A 6,909-nucleotide genomic window follows, 5' to 3' on the forward strand; every position below is an offset into this window, starting at 1 on the left:
ATGGCAGCACTGTGTCCTGTACTGCATTGTGCAGGTGATCCCGAACTGTCTCCCGGCAAAGTCAGCTCAGGCAGCCAGCTTTGCATGGAAGGAAAGGAAAAACATTTGCCTGTTTCTTCTACTAGGAGAGGTTTGGGGGCACCCCCCTGTGGCAAGGGATAGGAACAAGCCACTGTAAATTATTGATATCTGATACGTGCTGCTTGCAAACATGGATGTGAACCCTTACCTGAATTTCCATTTCACTTGTTCAGTGATACTTCAGGCTTATTTTGAAATAGAAGAACAACTTGTAGCATTACAAATATGCTGATTTTTTCTGCAGCTTTTCAGTAAGGGCTGTGATTCAGGTTGCCTATAACAGTGTAATGGGAATGCAAAACACTTTTATTGTGAGTTAATGACACTGAACACTTCTGCCTTACTTTAAATTGCTGAAAATTATGCAGAGCTATGGACTATGGGGCTTTAGGATCTTTCTACATTAGGGAAGGGGATGTGCTAACTGTGTGATAACTAACATGTAAAAATCTTAATGGTTATATGGTATGTACACAGCCTGGTTTTCTGTAGCAGGCATAATTTTGTTTGTTTTCAAGGCAGCATTTTACAAGTAATTATCATTCTGCTTTTTGAAATATTAACTTCTGCACGAGAACTGCTCCACATGCTTTGTCAATTTTGATTTGACTTGTAAGGGCACTATTGAGCTACTGTTTGAATCTGTGCTGGAGTCTGTGTAGGCATTGATGAAGTGTGTCCAGCGGGTGGGTGAAGGCACAGACACACTCTTCAGCTGGAGGCTGGCACGCCTCACACAGAGCACCTCATTGGTAAATGTGCAGTGTGATGCAAAATCAGCCACTGTAGCCCCAGCCAAGGCTGACATGGTTTAAGGTAAGCTTTGACCTTGTCCTGAAGAAATGAGGAGGACTCACATGCTCTGTCATCTTGGCTCTCGTGCAATGGGAGTAACTTCCAGCCAAGCCATGGCAACACGTGGCTCTAGGGCAGTGACATGGCCTAAGGCAGTGTTAGGGCAGTAACTCTTCCAGTCAGCTGCTGAAAATCTAGTTTATATTTGTTAGTTTTGTACCATAAAAATATAAACTCTCTTAAGCTCAAACTGCACAGGTGTTAACCGGATTAGATGTGGTGCAAGAATGTAATAATAATCAAGCATAATCTTCAAAATGTAATTCATTTGACTCATCCAAGTCACAAAGAGATTTATGGGAAGAAAGGGTACTACATTACAAAAACTACTAAGGCCCACTCTCTAAATCAACTTGGGCATTGGAAAGAACAAATGTCATGAAAAGTCAATAATACTTGGCTCCTGGGTAACCCATGTTATTTTAAATGTCATGCACTGTACTAAATTGTGACTCATTTTGTACATTACTGAATCTTTTTGGGAAATGATCTAGATTAGACTAATGCCTGTGAAAGGAGCAGTCACTCCCTGGCCATCCATTTCTGATTTTTTGATTCTTTAAATGATACCCCTGTGAGGGGTCTAAGAGAAAAAACAGCTCATAAACTAAACGTGACTCAAATGCATAGTAGAGATCTATGGCAAAAAAATCAAAGGTGGCAAATGCTGTATGAGTTCTGAGACAGGAATGTTGCATAGAGAGGCAGACACGTTTGCAGCTTGAAGTGTAGTTTGAATCTGAAAGAGGGTTTCATATGCACTTCACATTGAGCTGAATACTATAGTGTTTTCCAGTTTTTCCTGTCTCTAAACTGTGCTTAAGTGTCCTCAAAGTAATACAGATGGTTTTGATTGTCAAATAGTTGTTAACTTTGAATTCCAGGTAGTTTTCTAGAGGCAAGGTTGGGGGTTTTTTTCTGGTTCTGTTAGAACTAACAGCATCATATTGAAATATGCTGGTCTCTTCCTTCATATTAGTCTTGTGCTCAGTGCAACCAATGGCTCAGTCTAATACATACTGAAAGCAGTAGGAGGTATGCTACTGTTGAATAGGAGTTGGAATTCTCAAAGTAAAAAAAAAAAAAGCATCCTCTGAGATAAGAATCTGGCATCCAGTTTCCTTTCTACAATTTTAAATATATTTCCTGATATCTTTTATGAACGAGTGAGATTTTAGAGAAGCATCTTTAAGTCTACAAGAGGAGTTGAAGAAACAGAAGTATTTTTTGTCTTGTTTCTGTTCTAACCAGATACATGCTTGATTACGGTGTTCTCCTGTATGACACTGTGGAAAAAATCTGGCAGTTAATAATTCTGTTTCAATAATTGTGTTCTTTGGCTTCAAATACCATTCCACGCGGACAATTGGCACAGCAGGTGTCAGCTCAGGATACTCAGAATTCTTCCTCCCTCTGCTGCCAAATAAGACACAGGAAACATTGTAAGGATTTTGTAGTTTCATGTTCTACTGTGCTGGTTTTCATTCTAATTACTGCTATTTTACCTCTTATCAATCCTTCCACAAGTTTATTAAATGAATGAGATTCTACAAATATGCAAGAAGGAGAACTATGTGAACTGCAGCCCTGGTAGGATCTCAATCCCTGAAGAGATTATGGAGCAAGTCATGTTGGAATGTACTTCCCAGACATTTGAAGAGCGAGAAAATTGAGAACAGCTCTGGTTTACCAGGACAAATGACCAATTCATTACCTTCTAGAATGAAATTAAATGAATGCTCTGTGGTTGAAGGAATAGCTGTGAATGTTGTTTACCTTGGCAAGGCTTCTGACATGATCTCCCGTACCACCTTTGTAGCTAAACTGGTGAGACATGAATTGGGTAGTAGTTGAAAAATTGGACTGTTTGCTCAAGGAGACTCCTCTATGGTTTAAAATAGAAATGGCAGGTAAGTGATCTTCCTCAGTATAGGGCCTGAGACTGTTCAGCATCTCCACAGAATCATAGAATTATAGAATTGTTTGGGCTGAAGAAGATCTGTAAGATCATCATGTCCCACAGCTACCCCAGCACTGCCAAGTCCACCGCTAAACCATGCCCCTAAGCATCACTTCTACATGTCTTCTAAGTGTCTCCAGGGATGGTGAGTTAACCACTTCCCTGGGCAGCCTGGTCCAATGCATCAGCAGGAAGGGGCAACATGGTCAGCAAGTTGATGAATAATGCAAAGTTGTCTGTGTGGGAGGAGAGCAGTTGATATGATAGATTGGAGCAGAGCTGCCATACAGAGGGACCTCAACAAATGGGAGGAACAGGTTGGTAGAGCCCTCATAACATTCACAATACAAATGCAGTGTTCTGCCAAGACACAGCAGTGTGGGCTGGGGGCCAACTGGATAGAAAGCAGCTCTGCAGAAAGGCCTAGGGGGTCCTAGTGGGCAGTGAGGTGATCGTGAGCCAGCAGGAACATGCTCGGACCAAGGAAAGCCAATTGCATCCTGGGCAGCCTTGACAAGGCTGTAGCCAGCAGGTCAAGTGGTGAGTCCCCTCTATTCATTGCTAACAACACCTCATGTAGAGAACTGTGTTCAGTTTTGACCTCCTGTTCCAGAGACATAAACTGGAGCAAGTCCAGCAAGGAGTGAGTAAGATGATTAGGGAACTGCAGCATCGGAAAATTAAGAAAAACTAAGGCAGTGCAAGGAAAAGTTGAGAGAGCTGTGCTCATTTATGCTGGACAAATTAAGGCTAAGGGAGGATCTAACTGCAGTCTTCCACTGCCTCTAGGAGGGAGAGAGAGAGAGGATGGAACCAGAAATGCACAGCAAAAGGGCCAGATGCAATGGGCTCAAGTTGCTCCATAGAAATTCAAAAGAATTCAAAGAAAAATTTCTTAGATATGAAGTAGTTTTATTTCACAGGGAGGGGAGGGTAATAAATACTAATATAGATTGCCCAGAGAGGTTGTGGAGTCTCAATTCTTGCGGATATTGTAATTTGTTAAGTCCTTGAGCAACCCAGTTTTATGTTGAAACTAACCATGTTTTGAGGAGGACATTGGCTTGTTGATCTTCAGAGGTTTTTTCCAATCTAACTGTTCTGTAATTATCCCATTCTATAATAAGTCTTCACCTCTGGAGATGACATCCATCTGAAATGTAGGAGAGATGTGGCGTGGAGATGGGAAAGAAGTGTGAGGTTTGGAATTTATTCCGTGTACTTTCCTAGAAGATGTTTTAGATCCTAGATTAGTCCTCGAGTCAGCTTTCCTCTTCATTTTCGTGAGTGTGTTGATCCTTAGAAGCGTCACAGATCTCAGGTAATGCCAGAATAGCAGCATGGTGCAGTGTGCAAGATTGAGCTGGCTTCTGGACTTGACCATGCTGCTGCCTTGATAATGTGTAAGCCACTGGTTTGTTTTCCTCTCCCATTCTTTCCCTATTTAGACTGCAAACCTTTTGGCTCAGGAAGTGAATTTTAACTAGCTGTTTAGCATACAGCACACCAGGACCTCATATTGGGTAAGCCTCTAAGTGCTGTTTTTTGTAAAACCTCCTGAAAGTGAACAGTACTGTAAAAATGCAAAATGTTATAGCTGGAATTTCTGTCAGATTACATTTGTTGTGTAATACTGAGAGAAAATAAAAGTCCTCAGTGCTGTACTGCTCCCAGAGAGAGACTTAAATAAACTCATATTGTAAATGGAAGTGTTAGCAATGGTGACTGGAAACTGGGATTGAATTAGAGTAATCTGGAGGAGAAAGGCTGAAGAGTCTTGTTGCAGCTAATGGGTCAAGGCAGGGGAGAAGAGAAGAATCTGTATTTGCTCATAAGACTCTACTTGTACCTTGGCTCCCTTCTCTTCCCTCTTCCCAAAATAAAAATAAAACTACAGGGTCTGAAATCCTTATGTGAGTTGGTGGAAGACTCTGTGGATTCTGTAGTTAATTCCTGGAGGGGACTGTGAACCCTTGACTTCCAATTAATGTTGGTGTCAAGTGCTCACAGGATTTATGAGCCATAATTAAGAAAAATAACTGATGTGGACTGCTGCCATAGTCTGTTGAGATTCTCTTGTAGCCAAATTTGCTGCCACTAGAATTGTTTTTGGCAGTACTGTAGCTTCCTTTCTTTCCGTTTCCAGAATGGAAGGAAATGTCTGATGATGCCGTGTCCCTGCAGCTTCTTACAAAGGCAGCTGGAACAAGTGTTGAAATGAAGAGTTCAGAAACCAGTGAACAGTTCTGATTGTGTTGCCACCCGTGAGGTAACAGCAGAACAACCACACACACAACCACTCCATGGCCAGGGGCAGATCAGCTCCCTCATGGAAGAGTGCTGTGTTACTACTTTCTCCTGGTCTGTGCAAACTGTTTGTAGTTTTCTTAAACTGCAAACTGTCCTGGGTACCACCAGGACATGATGTGGTGCTTCAGCAGTGTGAGATGCCTGAGTAGCTCCCTTTGCTCCCACAACAACGTCTGCCAAGCTCATTTCTGACCATTGGATAAGGGAAGTGTGAACCTTGTTTGCTGATTTCCTTACCCTTCCCAAAAGAGAGCCTGTATCTGAGACAGCTCAGGATGGGGCTGAAGCTTTTAAAAATATTTGTTCGCAGCAATTATTTGTCAGAATTCACTCTTTTCATAAAAAAAAAAAAAGAAAAAAGGTTTGGATTTTACCTTCTTACTGCCTCTCCTTAACTCATTGTTCCTTGTGAAGTTCCAGGATGTGATCTATAAGTCATCTGTAATTATATGCAACGAGAAAGGTAATGCTGGTCTTGCAGATAAATCACGAGACTTGATGACAGGAGTTTAGGTTTTTTCTTCTTCATTATCTTTGTGGCCTCCAGCAAGTCACTGGATTTTGGTGTCTCACCATACCTGTGTACTCCAGTGTGCTCAGAAGCCCTGGCAGGAACAACAGAGACTTGGTATTATACAGATGTGATGAACTTTTAATGGACTGTTGTGTGAAAGTTTATGATACTATTTTGTAAATCTCAACCCAAAAGTTAGACCTCACCCAGGTATAGCATGTTTCTGGTGCAAACCATGCCATTCTCAGCTCTGTTGTTTGCAAACTGGATTAGAACGTGTGCAAGGGAGGAAAGGCAACAATGCCTAAAGTCTATGAAGACACATGGCACCATGCAGCTTCTGCCTTCATGTGCAGCTACATTGCTGTCTGTAGTAACACTGTTTGTATGATTGTCAGTATTACAGTGTAGCTTCAGAAGAGGAATTTAAATCCTTCTGAAATTAATAGGGTATAATTTGAATATCTTGACTAAATACATAGTTGAGAAAATTTTATGACAAGAAATTCTTGACCTGTGATAATCCTGGGAAAGCTGATCTACAGGATAATTCTGCACACAACATAGATTAATTGATGGCCAGCAGTAGCCTGATGTCTTTATCAAATACAACAGCCCTATTGATTAAGGCTTTTTTTTGCTTGTTTCATTCTGTTGTAGACTATGATAACTGCTGTGCGTGGTGACACCTGACAAATAGCTATGTAAAGAGAGACTATTCTAAAGCATAATCTATCATCTTTCCTCGTTTGTTGAAATACATTTGTGATAACGTAGTTTGTTGTTATGTTGGCTGAAAAAGAAATATCTATGCATATACTTGTGTAAATTTCAGTTGGACTTTTGTTAGTAGTAATTTTTATGCGATGAAGAGAGGCAAATAAGGTGGTAAGAGAGTCAGAAAGATCAGTTGAACTATACTGATCTCAAACTGTACTCTGGAGTCATGAGTCCATTTAACTGCAGTATGGATAAGTCTGATTCCTGAATAAATTTTTTTTGGTCTGACGATTTTCAAATAAGCTTTTCAAGTTTCTGTATTTTTAAGGATTTTGTAGTTTTCCTAAAGTTATGTGGGGCTAATGGATTGACTTGCAGCATAGAAAAGGCTGAGTAAATTTTTTTCCTTAAGCTTATGATTCTGGTACCTTTACATGTGTCATAGTTTAAGCCCATCTGGAAATTAAGC

The sequence above is a fragment of the Pseudopipra pipra genome, chromosome 4, assembly GCF_036250125.1.
Source record: "Pseudopipra pipra isolate bDixPip1 chromosome 4, bDixPip1.hap1, whole genome shotgun sequence".
NCBI classification, from domain to species: Eukaryota; Metazoa; Chordata; class Aves; order Passeriformes; family Pipridae; genus Pseudopipra; species Pseudopipra pipra.